Source organism: Lynx rufus, unplaced genomic scaffold (assembly GCF_022079265.1).
Source record: "Lynx rufus isolate CCGP_SWC_20201006 ecotype Redwood Valley unplaced genomic scaffold, mLynRuf1.p SCAF_7, whole genome shotgun sequence".
Taxonomy (NCBI): Eukaryota; Metazoa; Chordata; class Mammalia; order Carnivora; family Felidae; genus Lynx; species Lynx rufus.
Window position 1 is genome coordinate 115,020,502 of NW_025814889.1, and position 19,949 is coordinate 115,040,450.

General features: G+C 40.8%; 1 pseudogene; it reads right to left on the bottom strand.

Moving 5' to 3' along the window:
* Positions 1 to 17,033: 17,033 nt before the first annotated feature.
* LOC124501979 (eukaryotic translation initiation factor 4 gamma 1-like) lies at positions 17,034 to 19,708 on the bottom strand (annotated as a pseudogene).
* Between the last annotated feature and the right edge of the window lie 241 nt (positions 19,709 to 19,949).

The window sequence follows — 19,949 nt, forward strand, 5'->3', positions numbered from 1 at the left end:
GCAAAGTACTGTTTAATTTCTCTTGATATTTCTTTTTTGACCCACGTGTTATGTAGCGGTGTATTGTTTAATCTTCAAGTATTTTGGGATTGTCCAGCTGGCTTCCCATTAATGATTTCAAGTTTAATCCCACTGTAATCTGAGAGCAGACATTGCATGATTTCTGTTTTTTTTTTAGTTAATTAATTAATTTTTAATTTATATTCAAGTTAGTTAGCATATAGTGCAATAATGTTTTTAGATTCCAGTGATTCATCTCCTATGTATAACACCCAGTGCTCATTGCAACAAGTGTCCTCTTTAATGCCCCTTGCCCATTTAGCCCATCCCCCCACCCACAGCCCCTCCAGCAGCCCTCAGTTTGTTCTCCATATTTAAGAGTCTCTTATGTTTTGTCCCCCTCTGTTTTTATATTATTTTTGCTTCCCTTCCCTTATGTTCATCTGTTTTGTATCTTAAATTCCACCTATGAGTGAAGTCATATGATATTTTTCTTTTACTGATTTCACTTAGCATAATACCCTCTAGTTCTATCCATGTTGTTGCAAATGGCAGGGTTTAATTCTTTTTGATTGCTGAGTAATACTCCATTGTAAATATAAACATCTTCTTTATCCATTCATCCCTCAATGGACATTTGGGCTCTTTCCATACTTTGGCTATAGACATTGTATGATTTCTATTTTAAATTTGTTAAGTTGTGTTACATGACCCAGAATGTGGTCTATATTAGTGAATATTTCATGTGAACTTGAGAAGAATATGTATTCTGTTGTTGGTTGAAGTAGTCTATAGATGTCCATTTTATCTATTTGATTGATGGTGTTGTTGAGTTCAGGTATGTCTTTACTGATTTCCTGCCTGCTGGATCTGTCCATTTCTGATAGAGGGGGTTAAAGTCTACAATTATAATAATGGATTCATCTATTTCTCTTTGCAGTCTCATCAGTTTTTGCCTCACATATTTTGGCATTCTGTTGTTAGGTGCATATGCGTTAACAGTTGTTATGTCTTCTTGGAGAATTGATCATTTTATCATTATGTAATGTCCTTCTTTTCCCTGATAGCATTCTTTGCTCTGAAGTGTGCTACGTCTGAAATTAATATAGCTGCTCCTTTTTTTTTGAATAGTGTTACTATAGTATATCTTTCTTTCTTTATTTTTAATCTGTATGTGTTTTTATATTTTAAATGGGTTTCTTGCAGACAACATAGAGTTAGGTCTTGTTTTTTTTTTTTTTTCAACGTTTTTTATTTATTTTTGGGACAGAGAGACAGAGCATGAACGGGGGAGGGGCAGAGAGAGAGGGAGACACAGAATCGGAAACAGGCTCCAGGCTCCGAGCCATCAGCCCAGAGCCTTACGCGGGGCTCGAACTCACAGACCGAGAGATCGTGACCCGGCTGAAGTCGGACGCTTAACCGACTGCGCCACCCAGGCGCCCCAGGTCTTGTTTTTTTATCTAATCTGACAATCTCTGTCTTTTAATTGGTGCCTGTAGACCGTTGACATTCAAAATGATTGTTGAGATAGTTGGATTATTTTCCACTATATTTGCTACTGTTTCCTATTTGTTGCCCTTGTTCTTTGTTTCTATTCTATTTTTGTTTTTTACTTTTTCTGCCTTTTATGGTTTTGATTTATGTGACTCTGTTTTCTCTCCTTTCTTAGCACATCTGTTACACCTTTTTTCCCTTAAGGCCTTCCTACTTGCCAGGCCCTGTTGTAATATACTTCTTTTTTAAAAATCCTTTTTAGTGGTTGCCCTAGAGTGGTTGCATATATACATTTGCAAATAAGCCGAGTCCACTTTCAAGCAACACTATACTGCTTCATGGGCAGTGCAAGTATTTTATAAAAACAAGATAATTCTAATTCCTCCCTCCTGTCTCTTGTATCATTGTGGTCATTCATTTTTCATGCATAAGCGTATATACATATAATCAGATACACTGTTGTTATTTTTTTTTAACAAACTGTTATGTTAGATCAGTGAAGAGTAAGAAAAAGTTTGGGTTTTGTCTTGACTTATCCTTCACCACTGCTCTTTATGTAGATCTGAGTTTCTGACCTGTCTTGTTTTCCTTCTCTCTAAAGAACTTCTTTTAATAGTTTTTACAAGACAGGTCTATTGGCAACAGATTCTTTACATTTTTGTTTGTTTGACAAAGTCTTTATTTCTCCTTCACTTTTGAAGGATAGTATTACAGGGTACAGAATTCTAGGTTGTGGGTTTTTCTGCTCTCAATGCTTTAAATATTTCCCTCTATTCTCTTCTTGCTTACATGGTATCTGAAGGAAGTTGGATGTAATTCTTACTCTGTAGCACTTGATCAAAGTTTTTAATTAAGCATTTGTGTGTGTGTGTGTGTGTGTGTGTGTGTGTGTATGTGTGTGTGTGTGTATGATTATTTGATAAATATCTATCTTTCCTACTAAACTCAGCTCTATAATTTGCAAGGTCCCTGACTGGCTTTGTTTACCACTGTGTCCTTAGTGCCTAATATGGCTTGGTACATTCATATAACCACAAACATGATGTTGTAAAAGATTTGCTGTAGTGCAGAGCACTTTAACCTAAGAATTTTACAAGTGGGATTTGGGGACAGGTGATATCTATGCGTAGAATTTTGAGAATATATATCTGTGTGTTTTCCTGGGGATAGAATCTGTTGTTTTTCAATTCATTAAAGGCTGTAGCACATAATGCCCTAGTTCTTACTTGCCTGCAGCTAAGTACATAATAACATTAGTACTGGAGTGCTGTTAATATGCAAGATAGAAAGTTTGGTTTCCACATATTCTAAGAAAGCAACCTTAGTTAGATTCCAAGCATTTTTAAGAACAGAAGAAAACAAGACAGCATGTACCTCCATTTTAGAAAGCTCTAGCAATGTATGCAAACCCTTACTTACGGAATATTTTTCAGTTGTGTATTTATGATTTCCAGAAAGGAATCAGCTGAAGTATCAGCACATAAGCCCAAGAGGTTAGCAAATTATTTTATTTGCTGAAGGCATAAATAAATGTCTTCATTGCTTACAGGAAAAGGGAATGATTTCTTAGATTTTTTTTCTCAGAAGTTCAAAATGACTTGCTAATATTCTTAGCAAAATAATTTGCAAATACTGTCCCAATTACAATTTGGCCATTAGCCCCCTACTAGTTTTTAATATGCTGTTTAACCTTCTGAAAGAAAAGATATTTTAACACGCTGGGAAGAAATGCCCAGGTAGAATATGTATGTAATGTGCTTTCTAGTTTGGCACAAAGGATCTACTTTGATTTAGTCACATCATCTTCATATTTATATAGCATCTTCCTGTAGGATTCCTGACATGCTTCACAGTTATGATTGCCTGAATTCTTATAATGTTGCTTATAAACATTTTTAGATGGAGAAGCTGAGGCAGAGTTCCACAATTACGTATGGAAATTACAAGTAGAATCCTGAGTCAGTCTTTAATTCAACAAGATTGTATTTTCTTTCCAATTTTCTCTCCAGGTATATAATTACTTCAGCACATTTTATTAAGCACTTGTAGAGTTCAAGCCACTGTATATTCAAAGATGAGACCTTATTCCTGATTGACAAAATATCTTGCCCAGACCTTTCCTAATCCCCTCTAGTCAGAATTCACCTCTTCCTTCTCCATAGTCCAAAGCACATTGAATTACTAATGTATTGCCCTCTTTAATTTATCTTGAATTAGAGCAAAAATTGTGGTTGGTAACATGGTCAGTGTGCCAATTTTAATTAATCCTGTTGGTCTTTTTCATCATTGCCACCCAGGTAGAACTACCATCAGTAGGATCATAGAAGATAGAAATAGTAGACCCGAAAATCACCTTAAAGATGATTTTGAGGCACATACTTTGATTTTTTTTTTTAATTTTTTTTTTCACATACTTTGATTTTTATAGATAGGGGAACTGAGATTCAGTAAGACTAATTGACTTGCCCAAGATCACAGCATGGCAGAACGAACCAGTGTCTTTAAATATTAAGGATATTTTTATATATGTATTTACGCACACACATACTGATGAAATTTGTCTGCAACAACAGATGTGTTCATTGATACACTGTGAACTCTGGCTCTGCCTGGTGATGTTTGCCAATTTCCATGGTGCACATATTCTCATCATGGCTGATTTAATCTACCAAAAGTTTAACAACTGGCTCACAAAATTTCTGAAAATTTAATAATTGTATATCAGGTTGCTATGAACCAGCTCTAGCATTCCACTGGATGTGCCCCTGAAATCATGTATTTACAATTAAAACATTCGACCATTTTCTTACTCTTTCTAGTTATCCATTCAGAGACACTTTACCTTATTTTCTGATTAATATTTCCGTGAGGAAATAAATTATTCCTCACATGTCAGCTTTATTTATTTTTTTAAGGTTTTTTTTTTTTAATGTTTATTTTTCAGACAGAGAGAAACAGAGCATGAACGGGGGGAGGGTCAGAGAGAGGGAGACACAGAATCCAAAACAGACTCCAGGCTCTGAGCGGTCAGCACAGAGCCTGACGCGGGGCTCAAACTCGCAACCACAAGATCATGACCTGAGCCAAAGTCGGACGCCCAACCGACTGAGCCACCCAGGTGCCCCTGCACATGTCAGCTTTAATCTTCACTTTAAGGTGTTTTTGTTTTGTTTGTTTTGTTTTTAGGATTTAATAACTTGTTAATAAGTGTTTAAAACTACTTGAGGGTCTGTCTATTAAGAGAACTTTGGATGAATCCCTGAGTATCACTTATCTATTGTTAGGTTACAAATCTCCCCAAATACTTATTAGCTTAAAACAACAACCCGGGGGGCGCCTGGGTGGCGCAGTCGGTTAAGCGTCGGACTTCAGCCAGGTCACGATCTCGCGGTCCGTGAGTTTGAGCCCCGCGTCAGGCTCTGGGCTGATGGCTCGGAGCCTGGAGCCTGTTTCCGATTCTGTGTCTCCCTCTCTCTCTGCCCCTCCCCCGTTCATGCTCTGTCTCTCTCTGTCCCAAAGTAAATAAAAAACGTTGAAAAAAAAAATTAAAAAAAAAAAACAAAAACAAAACAACAACCCGGCGCGCCTAGGCAGCTCTGTTGGTTGAGTGTCCAACTTCGGCTCAGGTCATGATCTTCTGGTTTGTGAGTTCAAGCCCCATGTCAGGCTTTGCACTGATAATGTAGAGCCTGCTTCCGATTCTGTCTTCCTCTCTCTCTGCCCCTCCTCCTCTCACACAAGCATGCTCTCAAATAAGTAAACATTAAAAAAAATTTTTTTAAAGAAATTAAAAAAAAAAAACCCTATAGTTTACGGTTCTGGCTAAATCTTGTCTAGGTTGGGCTCACCTGATCCTGACGGGGTTTGTCCATGCATCTGAGGTTGTTAATGCAACCCATTAATAGGGTTGATGAGGCTGGCTGGTCTTAGCTGTTGTCACCCATATGTCCAGTGATAGAGTGGCTGTTGGCTGAAGCCATAAGGGGAACTTTGTGTTTCTCACTATCCAGTGAGTCAGACCTGGCCTGTTCACATGGCTTCAGGGTTTCAAGGGTACAGAGTGAAAACTACAAGGTCTCTTAAGGCCTAGTCTCCAAGCTGGTACATTACTTCCACAAGTCCATCCCAGTTCAGGGAGTGGGGAAATAGACTCTACCTTTTGAAGGGAGAAACACCAAATAGTGTGGCCATTCCATTCCATCCCATTACTGATTTGTTTTAAGGTTTAGATCGTTACGTCCATGGGACAGAGGTGAGTGTACATGGCATGGTTGGCCTTCAGTCAGAAATTGATTAGGGAGGCCAGGGTGGCTCAGTCGGTTAAGCATCTGACTTCGGCTCAGGTTAAGCGTCTGATTTCAGCTTAGGTCATGATCTCACAGTTCGTGGGTTCAAGTCCCACACTGGGCTCTGTGCTGACAGCTCAGAGCCTGGAACCTGCTTCGGATTCTGTGTCTCCTCCTCTCTCTCTCTCTGCCCCTCTCCCGCTCGCACTCTGTCTCTGTCTCTCTCTCAAAAATAAACATTAAAAAAAATTTATAATAACAATTTTAAAAAAGAAATTGATTAGAGTTTTCTTTTCCAGTGTTTAAAAGAAATTAATAACCTTTACTTATAAACCATCTCTACTTGGATGATCACTCATTGATACACTCAACAACTAATAATTTCCTTATCAGTTTAATTCATATATTTTAACACTCTCTTCTGCACACACTAGGTAGCTAAGGGTTGGGAGAGGGACAGAACTAAACAATAAGGCAGTATTGTCTGCCTAACAATTGGAGACCAATATAAGACATTAAGTAATCAATTGATAAATTTTATACCATCATTCAGGTTCAGGAAAAGAAACAGTCACTGGAGAAGAGATTAGTTGGGGAAGATTGCTTCATAGAGAACCACTTTTTATTTATTTATTTTTTAAAATTTAAATCCAAGTTGGTTCACATATATTGTAATAATGATTTCAGGAATAGAATTTAGTGATTGATTACTTACATATAACACCCAGTGCTCATCCCAACAAGTACCTTCCTTAATACCCATCACCCATTTAGCCCATCCCTCCACCCAACACCCCATCAGCAACCCTCAGTTCTCTGTATTAAAAGTGTCTAATGGTTTGCTTCCCTCTCTGTTTTCATTTTACTTTTCCTTCTCTTCTCCTATGTTCATCTGTTTTGTTTCTTAAGTTCCACATGAGTGAAATCATATGATGCCTTTCTCTGACTGACTTATTTCGCTTAGATAATACATTCTAGTTCTATCCACGTTGCTGCAAATGGCAAGATTTTTTCTTTTTCGTCATCAAATAGTATTCCATTGTGTGTAAATACCACATCTTCTCTATCCATTTGTCAGTTGATGAATATTTGGGCTCTTTCTATACTTTTGCTATTGTCAATAGTGTTGCTGTAAACATTGGGATACATGTGCCCCTTCGAATCAGCACTCCTGTATCCTTTGGATAAATACCTAGTAGTGCAATTGGGTACTTTTATCTTTAATTTTTTGAGGAACCTCCGTACTGTTTTCTTTTTTTTTTTTTTTTTAATTTTTTTTTTCTTTCAACGTTTATTTATTTTTTTGGGACAGAGAGAGACAGAGCATGAACGGTGGAGGGGCAGAGAGAGAGGGAGACACAGAATCGGAAACAGGCTCCAGCCTCTGAGCCATCAGCCCAGAGCCCGACGCGGGGCTCGAACTCACGGACCGCGAGATCGTGACCTGGCTGAAGTCGGACGTTTAACCGACTGCGCCACCCAGGCGCCCCACCTCCGTACTGTTTTCCAGAGAGGCTGCACCAGTTTGCATTCCCACCAGCAGTGCAAAAGGGTTCCTCTTTCTCTGTGTCCTCACCAACATCTGTTGTTTCCTGAGTCATTAATTTTAGCCATTCTGACAGGTGTGAGGTGGTATCTCATTGTGGTTTTGATTTGTATTTCCCTGATGAGTGATGTTGAGCATCTTTTCATGGGTCTGTTACCATCTGAATGTCTTCTTTGGAAAAGTGTGTATTCATATATTTTGCCCATTTCTTCAGTGGATTATTTGCCTTTTGGGTGTTGTTTGATAAGTTCTTTATAGATTTTTGGATACTAACCCTTTATCTGATATGTCATCTTCTCCTATTCCCTTGGTTGCCTTTTAGTTTTGCTGATTGTTTCCTTCGCTGTGCAGATTTTTATCTTGATGCTTTTATTTCCCTCGCCTCTGGAGCCATGTTAAGTAAGTAGTTGCTGTGGCCGAGGTCAAAAAGGTTGTTACCTGTTTTCTCCTCTAGGATTTTGATGGCTTCCTGTCTTATGTTTAGGTCTTTCATCCATTTTGAGTTTAGTTTTGTGTATGGTGTAAGAAAGTGGTCCAGGTTCATTCTTCTGCATGTCGTTGTCCAGTTTTCTCAGCACCACTTGCTGAAGAGACGGTCTTTATTCCATTGGATATTCTTTCCTACTTTGTCAAAGGTTAGTTGGCCATGCGTTTGTGGGTCCATTTCCGGGTTCTCTATTCTCTTCCATTGATCTGAGTGTCTGTTTTTGTGCCAGTACCATACTGTCTTGATGATTACAGCTTTGTAGTACAGCTTGAAGCCCGGCATTGTGATGCCTCCAGCTTTGGTTTTCTTTTTCAAGATTGCTTTGGCTATTTGGGGTCTTTCTTGGTTCCATACAAATTTTAGGATTGTTTGTTCTAGTTCTGTGAAGAATGCTGGTGTTATTTTGATACAGATTGCATTGAATATGTAGATTGCTTTGGGTAGTATCGACATTTTAACATAGTTCTTTTTCTAAACCATGACCATGGAATATTTTTCCTTTTTTAATGTGTGTCTTCTTCAGTTTCTCTCATAAGCTTTCTATAGTTTTCAGCATATAGATTTTTCACCTCTTTGGTCAAGTTTATTCTTAGGTATTTTATGGTTTTGGTGCAATTGTAAATGGGATCGATTCCTTGATTTCTCTTTCTGCTGCTTCATTATTGGTGTATAGAAATACAACCAATTTCTGTACATTGATTTTATAACCGGAGACTTTGCTGAATTCATGTATCAGTTCTAGCAGTTTTTTGGTGGAGCCTTTTGGGTTTTCCACATAGAGTATAATGTCATCTGTAAAGAGTGAAAGTTTGACTTCCTCCTTGCTGGTTTGGATGCCTTTTATTTCTTTTTGTTGTCTGATTGCTGAGGCTAGGACTTCCAATACTATGTTGAATAACACTGGTAAAGTGGAACAATGAGCAAGTTTTTATTAATCACTCTTTTTCCCTTTTATCTTTGTTCTAATTCTAGTTGCTGAAATGTAATGTTCATTGAATCAGATAATAAAAAAAATAAAGCTTGGACTTTTAATTTTTTTCATTTCTACTTATTTCATTTTATTGTAATTTATAAAAGTATTAGACCACAAGAGATGAAGGAACTGTCCCTTCAGCAGAAGATTTGACAACTCCTGTTTTATAGTATACTTTCCAAACAATTATTCAGCTTTGGCTTGAACCCTTCTAGTAACTAGGAGCTCATTACCTTTCTAGGAAGCTAATTCATTATTGGACTGTTCTGATTATTAGAAAATGTTTTCTTAGACTGAGTAGAAATCAACCTTCCTATGATTTGTAATCCTAAGACTTGATCCTGCCCCTGGAACTATACAACATAAATTTACTCCCTTTTAATATATGACAGATCTTTGGATATTCAAAAACACTTGTCATATCCCTCTTTAGTTTTCTTTAAGCCTCACTTTTTCTGATTATCCATATGACAGTTTCCAGAACCTCCTTGTCCTGATTGCCCTTTTCTGGACATACTCTTTTAATAATGTCTTTCTTAAAATGTATTACCCAAAACTAAATGGATCATAAATTTCTTGTTCTGGACAATAAATATACTTCTGCTAATGGTGCCAATAATGCAGTAAGTTTTTTTAGCAGTCCTGTCACTCTGTTGATTCACAATGAGTCATAATTTCTTAAGAGGGAATCAGAACTTCAAAATAGTCTCCATATTCAGCTGATTCCTTGTGTAAATACACTTGTCTGCCTTTTTTGATTCCTTTTAGGGAGGAAAGAAAAAAGTTAATTTTCATTTCTAACCTCACTGATTTTTAATTTTTCCATTTAAATATTAGCAACATGGCTTGTAATGTAACAGCAGATTTTAAGCAGGGGTGCTATATTTAGAAACATCATTGTGGGTAAAGGGTGGAGGGTAGCAGATGAACTGGAACAGGAGGGAGATGAAATGTTGGACGAACTGTTCAGTGACTGATATAGAAACTCAGATGACAAATGACAATGGCCTTAGTTAGAGAAGAAACAAAGAAGATGTAGAGAAGGGAACAGAACCCAGAGATATGTGAGTAATAAAAATTAATAGGACTTGATAACTAATTTATATGGAAATGACAGAGAGTAATGAGTGAGGAAGGGGGAAATGGCAGCTCCTGACATTTAGAAGCTGACCTGGCATTTACAGGTAAGCCATGTTATTTCCTGTCGGGCGTAAGAACTTCACAGAATACTATCCGATGAGATTATTCTGAGGCCACAATAACATGAGACAAAACAGGTCCACTCCATGCTTTTGTCTAAGTGTAGACAAAAGCAGTCACTGTGCCATCTACAAAATTCCAAACACCCGCTTCTTTTGACTGAAATGAGTGATGGTACTTTTTACCAATTATAGCATTGTCCTTGCTCTGGGCTCTCCTTCCTGTACAGAAGATGTATTGAGATCACTATCATAAAATTTCCCCTTTCTGCCAGCATTCAATCTAGAATAGACCACTGCTTCCTTAGACTCTTTCTCAAATTACTCAAGCAAATAGCAAATCCTATAATGGGTTCTTTTTGATGCTCTCATACTGAGTTCTATGGTTCCCTATGCTGTGCATTCTTTACTGCAAATGAGCCATAAACTCACCTCATTCAACTAGAGATGGGTTCCTGGTTGTCTCCAGCTGAAGGGCGTTAAGAATAATTCCAGAGTTTCTTGCTTGGACAATAGGTATAGAAATAAAGTATACTTTATTTAGTATAGAAGTAAAGAATACTAGATGAGAGGAAGGTAATGTCTTCAATTTTTAACAGCTTATCTTTGAAATAATAGTGGTTTAATCTCAGTGGGGATATCTAGGAGGATTTTGGTTGGATATATGGCTCTGGGGCTTAAGAAAGATGTCTTTTAAAAATATATATTTTTCTTTTTTTTTTTTTTAAGTTTACCTATTTATTTTGAGGGGGTAGGTGAGAGTGGGGAAGGGGAAGAGAGATTGGAGAGAGAGAATCCCAAGCAGGCTCCACACTATCAGCGCAGACCCCGACTCAGGGCTCAGTCTCACAAACTGTGAGATCATGACCTGAGCTGAAATCAACAATTGGATGCTTAACTGACTGAGTGAGCCACCCAGGCTCATCTTAAAGGTTTTATTAATTATTATTATTATTTTAATGTTTATTCACTTTTGAGAGAGAGAGAGAGAGAGAGAGCACAAGTGGGGGAGGGGCATAGAGAGAGGGAGACATAGAATCTGAAGCAGGCTCCAGGCTCTGACCTGTCAGCACAGAGCCCGACATGGGACTTGAACTCACAAATTGTGAGATCATGACCTGAGCTGAAGTCAAGATGCTTAACCAACTAAGCCACTTAGGCACCCCAAGATTTTATTTTTAAATAATCTCTACACCCAGTGTGGGGCTTGAACTTACAACACTGAGATCAAGAGTCGCATGCTCTACTGACTGAGCCAGCCAGGTGCCCCTAAGTGAGATGTCTGTGCTGAATGTATCTATTTCTCATCTCTACCCATACATAAGTATACTCAGAAATATATATTTGAGAGCCATTGTTTATATAACAATTGAAGCTGTGGGGTTAGCTAAGGTCAGCAGGGAGGGAGAAAATGAAAAGAGAAAAGCCTAAGGACTGAACCCTGAGGAACACCTATATTTATGAGGTGAGCAGAAAATGAGATGCCCAGAAAGACTCTTGGGGGAAGTTGCCATTGAGAATCAGAAGTAGAAAAAGACCAGAAGTTAGAGAAGGAGAGAGTTTTAAGAAGAACAATGAGATTAGTTCTATATGCCGCTAAGAAGACAAGTGAAATAAGGAGCCCTTCAAGCCATCTGACATGTTCTGTTATTTTTTTGAGCACCTCTTTACTTTCTGGCACAATAAGATGTCTCACGTTCCTCTTATTCTTCCCTACCCTAACCCTAGCATCAGCCATTTGTCTAAGAACTCCTGTTGCCTTTGAGTGGAAAATGGTATTTAGAAACCATGATCTGGGATATTATTCCTTTTAAGAAGCTTGTCTGTGAAGGCCAATGGCTATATGGTGGTCACATGGGGGAATGGAAGGATGGAGAGAGGGGGAAACTTGGCTTAGGTAAAGATGAGCAAACCAGAGATCTGATTATCAGACCTGAAGCTTAAGGTCAGAAGCAAGATAAGGATGATTTGACCTTGAGTCCCGGAGTGGCATATAGAACTCCAAAGGTTAGGATTCATTTTAGGAATCTGCATGGAGCTCTGCCTTTCAACATGCATTAAGAGAGGCCATCTGCCAGGGTTGCACACCAAAACAAAGCTTGAAGCCACCTGTGAAATATTTGGGTTATCTCCTGTGCCAACCATTTTTCCTGGCATGTGGGCTTTAGTGGTGCAATTGTAACTCTCTAATTATTAAGGTGATAATTATGTTTATTGACTTTAAATATTCTTTATCATTAAGAAAAGAATTGGACATTGGTATAAACATCTCTGGTTTTGTTGACCAAGTATTGCACTTCTCTTTCTTCCAGAAAATATCCATTTTCTTACCACAAACATAGGGAATCCCAACTCCTAGCTGAAGTTATTGGACTAAAGATGAGTAACCACATCAAGTAGGGCTGATCAAAATACTGTGTTTTGGTCCTGAGTGAGCAGGTGACCTGAACCAGGTCAATGAGAGTCCTTTCTTGGGGGTTGAAAAACTGATGCTGGGAAAGAGGCTTACTCCCCCTGTCAGACAGAGAGGTGGAGCGTCAATTTGTTTGTGGTAAAATTCCCAGGAAGAAGCCAGTGTAAGAGAAACAGAGATGTGAGATGCCACTCCCAGTGGCATTTGAATCTCTCTGATCCCTTGTCTGTGAGGCCCAGGTGCACTCTTGCCATCTCAGAACTGGAGGAGCCTGCTAACACAGATTCATTTTTGCCTAAGCTAGTTTTGACTCGAGTTTCAGTCACTTTTCACCAAAAGAGAGAGACCTCACTCATACAATGACTTCAAATAAGTCTCATTTGAATTTGTATTGTCAGAAGCTTATGACTTCATTGGTACTGTCAAGAGTTAACTTCATTCCCCCCCCCTTTTTTAAACTGAAGTATATTAACATACCATGTTATATTAGTGTCAGGTGTACAATATAATGATTCAACAATTCTGTGCATTTCTTAGTACTCATCAAAAGTAAGTGTACTCTTGATCTCCTTTATCTATTTTACTCCTCCCCCCACCCACCTCCCCTCCGGCAACCACCAGTTTGTTCTCTGTATTTAAGAGTATGTTTTTAGTTTGTCTTCTTTAAATTTGTTTTGTCTCTTACATTCCACATATGAGTGAAATCATATGGTATGTTTCTTTTTCTGTATGACTTATTTCACTTAGCAGTATACCCTCTAGGTCCATCTTTGTTGTTATAAATGGCAAGAGCTCATTCTTTTTTTTTTTTTTTTTTTTTTTAATTTTTTTTTTTTTTTTCAACGTTTATTTATTTTTGGGACAGAGAGAGACAGAGCATGAACGGGGGAGGGGCAGAGAGAGAGGGAGACACAGAATCGGAAACAGGCTCCAGGCTCTGAGCCATCAGCCCAGAGCCCGACGCGGGGCTCGAACTCCCGGACCGCGAGATCGTGACCTGGCTGAAGCCGGACGCTTAACCGACTGCGCCACCCAGGCGCCCCTAGAGCTCATTCTTTTTTATGGCTGAGTAATATTCCACTATTATATATATGTGTGTGTGTGTGTATCTATATCTATATCTATATCTATATCTATATCTATATCTGTATCTATATCTATCTATATCTATACTTATATCTATCTTTATCCATTCATCTTTTTCCACATCTTTATTCACTTATCTATCGATGGATGCTTGGGTTGCTTCCATATCTTGCCATATCTTGGCTATTGTAAGTAATGCTACAGTAAACATAGGGTTGCATATATCTTTTCAAATTAGTGTTTTTGTTTTCCTTGAATAAATACCCAGTAGTAGAATTACTGGATCATAGGGTAGTTCTATTTTTAACTTTTTGAGGAAACTCCATACTGTTTCCCACAGTGGCTGCACCAATTTGTATTCCCATCAAAGTGCATGAGGGTTCCTTTTTCTCTACATCCTTGTCAACACTTGTTGTTTCTTCTATTTTTGATTTTAACCATTCTGACATGTGTGAGGTGATATCTCATTGTGGTTTTGATTTGCATTTTCCTGATGATGAGTAATGTTGAGCATCTTTTCAAGCATCTGTTGGCCATCTGTAGGTCTTCTTTGGAAAAATGTTCAGGTCCTCTGCCCATTTTTAAATTGTATCTTTTTTTTTTTTTTTTGGTGTTCAGTTGTATAAGTTCTTTATATATTTTTGATATTAACCTATTAATGGATATGTCATTTGCAAATACCTTCTTTATTCAGTAGGTTTTATTTTTGTTTTGTTGATGGTTTCCTTTGCTGTGCAAAAGCCTTTTGTTTTGGTGTAGTCCAAATAACTTAGTTTTGCTTTTGTTCCCTTGCCTGAGGAGACTTACCTAGAAAAATGTTTCTATGGCTGATATCAAAGAAATTATTGCCTATGTTTTCTTCTGGGATTTTTATGATTTCAGGTCTCACATTTAGGTCTTTAGTCCTTTATCCTTTATCATTTAAAATGAAGTTAACTTCATTCTGACAAGGATTTCAAACAACCCACTCAAATAGTAAGAAGTAAAGTAACCACAAATGGCTATTGCGTTTTTCCTAATAAAAGCAGCAGTTGGGGGGCATCTGGGTGGCTCAGTCCATAAGCATCCAACTTTGACTTTGGCTCAGGTCATGAGCTCACAATAGGGAGTTTGAGCCCTGCTGAGAGTGCAGAGCCTGCTTAGGATTCTTTCTCTTTCCGTCTCTCTCTGCCCCTCCCGTACTTGTACATCCCAGAAGTTGTTCAAAATGATTTTTTTTCCTACTTATGCCTAATAGTAGAACCTCTATCCCAGGTGGTCTCCCAAGGATCTTTTTCTTATTAACAACCTTAATTTAAATTGTATTTTCTATTCTTCACTTTCTGCACTTTATTGTACTGATTGTATATTATCTTGTTACTTTGTTAAATCTCCCATTTAAAATTTTTTTTTTTAACATTTATTATTGAGAGGGACACACAGAGCATGAGCAGGGGAGGGGCCAAGAGATGGAGAGACACAGAATCTGAAGCAGGCTCCGGGTTCTGAGCTGTCAGCACAGAGCCCGACGCTGGGCTCGAACCCACAAACTGCGAGATGATGACCTGAGCCGAAGTTGGAAGCTTAACTGACTGAGCCACCCAGGTGCCCCTAAATCTCCCATTTCTAAAGCAACAAGAAATAAATGATTTGTAAGAGAAAGTATGTATACTTTCTTATCTTTCACCCCTTAATTACAACCTACCAAGTGCTTACTCAAACTTACACTTTCCATAACTGAAGAGTTATTTTGACAGGTTTTACTATCTACTCTTTAGCTTTTCTAGTCCGTAAGGATAAGTAGAAGCCTTAATCCTTATGTTTACCCAGGCATTTGCAGAATTCAAGGACAGCTATCCAAGTTGGCTAATGGCTTTGTACTTTAAAAAGAATCTGGTTAGGGTTCAGTGCTTATAATCACTCAATGCATTCAATGCATTGTTAGTCATTGCATTCCATAGTTTTTCTTTGCCAGCCCCTCCTTACAGAATTATCCTCTAGTTTTCTTCTGGGGATTGACCTTTCCCCCACTTTGAGTCTATGAGATCTCAGTGCACTATGATCCCTGTATCAGAGCCCAAGATCAAGATCCTTGAGCCATGACCCAGGCCCAAGACAATCTGCACATGTGTTCCGGAGGTAAGTACTTCACCTAACCCAGTACAGTCCGAGCACGTTTCGGGATATTTGTTAATGCTACCAGCAGATATATTTTTCTTCTCCCTTGAATATGAACTTAAGGGTCTGTGAGGCTGGGATTTCTGCAGCCATCTCATAAGCATGAAGGGATTCTCTGTCTGAGGACGGAGCCAGCCTGAAAGACACGGAGCTGAAAGAGAAAGAGGAACCCACGCCTAATTACTTGAACCAAAAATTAACTTTGTGCTCAAGCCCATTTGAATGAATCTTTCTGTTACTTATAACCAAAAGAATCTTTTTTTTTAAAAAAAAAGCTTATTTATTTATCTTGACACAGAGAGAGAACGAGTGGAGGACAGGCAGAGAGAGAGGGAGAGAGAGAGAGAGAGAGAGAGAGGAATCTCAAGGGGGCTTCTGATCATCACAGGGCTCAGTCTCACAAACTGTGAGATCATGGGCTGAGCTGAAATCAGGAGTCAGACACTTAATCCTACAGGAGAAAACAGGCAGCAACCTCTTTGACCTTGGCCACAGCAACTTCTTGCTTGACATACCTGTGGAGGCAAGGGAAATAAAAGCAAAAATGAACTATTCGGACCTCATCAAGATAAAAATCTTCTCAAAAATAATATAAAAACAGGGAGGGGGACAAAACATAAGAGACTCTTAAATATGGAGAACAAAAAGAGGGTTACTGGAAAGGTTGTGGGGGGGATGGGCTAAGTGGGTAAGGGGCATTAAGGAATCTACTCCTGAAATCATTGTTGTACCATATGCTAACTAACTAGGATGTAAATTAAAAAAATAAATTAAAAAATGGTTAAAAAAAAGAAACACACAAAAAAAGATAAAAAGCTTCTGAACAGCAAAGGAAACATTCAACAAAGCTAAAAGGCACCTGATGGAATGGGAGAAGATATTTGCAAATGACATATTGGTTGGTATCCAAAATCTGTAGAGAACTTACCAAACTGAACACCCAAAAAACAAATAATGTACTGAAGAAATGGGCAAAAGACATGAATACACTCTTTTCCAAAGACATCCAGATGGTAACAGACCCATGAAAAGATGCTCAACATCACTCATCATCAGGGAAATACAAATCAAAACCACAATGAGATATCACCTCACACCTGTCAGAATGGCTAAAATTAACAACTCAGGAAACAACAGATGCTTGTGAGGATATAGAGAAAGAGGAACCCTTTTTAACTGCTGTTGGGAATGCAAACTGGTGTAACCTCTCTGGAAAACAGTATGGAGGTTCCTCAAAAAACTTAAAAAATTACCCTATGACCCAGCAATTGCACTACTAGGTAATTATCCACAGGATACAAAAATGCTGATTCGAAGGGGCACATATACCCCAATGTTTATAGCAATGTCATCAACAAGAGCCAAATTATGGGAAGTCCGGGCGGCTGGCCGGGCCATCCGAGTGTCCATGGGGCTCCAAGTCCCCGGCCCCACCCGCCCTCAGTTGTGGTCAGACTCCTCCTCCTCCGCTTCATGAAGCCACTTGAAGAAGGCTGTGACAGATTTAAGGCTACGCCCTTGCCCTGTTGCTCAGCGGGGTCCTTGCTACTCTCCCAGCTATAGAAGGCCTCCTCTTCCACCATGTCCTCGTCATACAGCGCATCAAAGAACATCCAAAGCAGGCTGGCGGGCTGTTCTAAGGTCACTACAAGGGCCTGGAGGGCGTAGAGCGCCTGCAACTCCTTCTGTTCATCACATAAGTATTTCTGTAGCAGTTTCGCTCAAGCTTTCAGCACCGCCACATCCACTTGGAGGGGCGTCTCAGAATTGCAGAATAGCAGACAGCTGTCATGAGGGCAAGAACCAGTGTGTTGGATGCTACCTGCTGCTGACTCAGGTTGGCCTCTATCCAGTCAAACACCCGCTGGTTACTGCTGCCCTCCTTCAGCAGCTTCTCCAGCTGTCTGCTCGGCACCTCAGAGGAGAGCATCCTCTGGCCAGGGGCTTCAGACTCCTCGCCCAAGGTGTACTCCACCTTCTGTTCAGCGACGAATGCCCTGACGTCCTGGCCTTCAGATAGAAATTCTTTCCAGCTGAGTCCAGCTTCTCACCCCAGCATCCCCACCTTTTTGGGACCCATGCTTTTACACAGAAGCCCCAGGATCTCCAACAGAGAAGCAGCTTTGCCCAGGGGTCTCAGAGGTTTTATAATCTCCCTGAACAGCTTCCCCATAGGTCCTCCACCTTCCTGCAGAATGGGCGTCATGAGTTCTGCTCAGTAGAGCCACACATGGGGGGGGGGGTGTCAATTTCCATGTCTTCAGCCAATTCTAGGATTTCATACAAACCTTGGTAGTACTGAGCAGTGGAGAGGTGCCCGGCAAAGAGCAGCTGGTGCAGCAGCCGCCCCATATGCCCACGAGCGATGGTGCTGCGCTCCAGTGCCGACTGGATGCCGTGCGGCACAAAGGTGAAGAGCAGGGAGGGTGAGGCCAGCTCCTGTACGCACTGCGCTGCCTCCTTCATGCCATTGAGATGGAGATATTCTTCAATAATGGCCTTGGATTTCTTTTTCCAGCTCTTCCTCAGAGAGCGCAGCCTTTGGGGGGCTCGCCGGGGGGCAGGGTGGCTTCTCGCTTCACAGCATCCCGCCCACGGTCCCGATCCTCCGTGAGGCTAGCTGCCTTGCGCGGTCACTCAGGCTGGAAGGGCCGCTCTCTACTCCGCTCTTCCTCTTCCTGGCTGAAGCTCCGCTTGGTGGCAGGTGTCCGAGAGCGATCGAGCCGGTCTCCACGCTCACTTCCCCGTTCACTCCGCTCTAGGCGGTTCCCCCCCCCCCCCCCCGGTCCCCAGCTTTCTCACCTCTTTCCCGGCTCAAGCTACTCCTCTGTACCACACGTCTGCTATCTGTGTTTTCTGTAGGTGCTGCTTGTTGAAGGGCTGAGAAGCCGTTCAAGGTACTAGTAGCTGGACGAGCAGCTGCTGGTGCTGCGTCAGAGGGCTTGGCCCCTGAGCCTCCGCTGCTGCCCTTGCCGCAGCTCGATCGCCCGCCAGGTGCAAAGAGCTGGTTGTGAGAATCAATGGAGCCAGGCTTCGTGATCTTGGTGAGCCGTGAGGTGTCAGTAGGTGTCAGCAAGGCTGCCCTTGCCGATGGGGACTGTGTTCCAGCCACCATCATCCACAAGTGGGAGGCCTCGGCTAATGGGTGGGCCTGGAGGGCCACCCCCATGCTTGTCGCTGCCCTTGACCATTAGCTGCTGCGCTTTTACATGCTCCCAGTGCTCCTGCATCTCAGCCTCCTTGTGGATCTGGTCTTGCAGCATGGTCTTGGGACCCTGGTCCCCACGGCGTGGCACCCAATTGCTCCGTCGCAGATCCAGCACGTCTTGCAGCATAAAGCGGATTCGGGATGAAGTCTTCTTTTCCTTAATGATTTTTTCCGTCTGGTTGAAATACTGATCCATTCGGGGCTTGGCTTTTTCAAAGTCCAAATCTTTGCCAATGGTAGTGAGCAGACGACAAAGGCATTCAAGAGACTCTTCATCATGGTTCTTAAGTAGTTTAACCACACAGCCATGCGTTATTGCCTCCGTTAACATCTTCAGCTTAAATGACTCCCCGATAAACTTGATATTCCCTAACGAGCGCCGCCAGGCTATGTCTCGAGCCTCTTCCAACTCTTCCTTCAGGCGTCCTCGTTCTTCTGCCGTAGCAGCTTCATCCATTTCTTTTTGCTTCTTCTCAAAAACCTCATCATCATCTTTGTCTTTCTCAAACTCCTTCTGACATGGATTCAACAATAGTTTTCGGAAGTTCACAGTCACCGTTGGCTTTTCTGTAGTGGGCACTTTCAGCACCGTGAGGCAGCAGCACATGTTGGCAAAGGCCACAGAGAAGGTGGGCCCTGAAATGGCCTTGTCGAAGATGAGGTCAATGAACCCTTTGAGGCGTTCCTCAGTGTCGATGGCCCGCTGTGTCACCTGCTTCATCAGCTCCTGGAACATCTGGGGTGTCAGCTTATTCAGTATGGAGCGCACCCTGCGGAACAGGTCCTGGGTTTTGCTGCCATCAGCATCCTCTTCCCCTCGATCCTTATCAGTAGCCGTCCGCTTGCTGCTGGGTTTTTAAAAGTTTTTATTTATTTATTTGAGAGAGAGAGAGATAGAGAGAGAGATTGAGAGAGAGAGCGCAAGTGGGGGAGGGGTGAGAAAAGGGGGACAGAGGATCTGAAGCAGGCACTGCACAGAGAGCAGAAAGCCTGATGTGGGGCTCAAACTCATGAACCATGAGATCGTGACCCGAGCTGAAGATAGATGCTTAACTGACTGAGCCACCCAGGCGTCCCTTTTTAAAGATTTTTAAAAT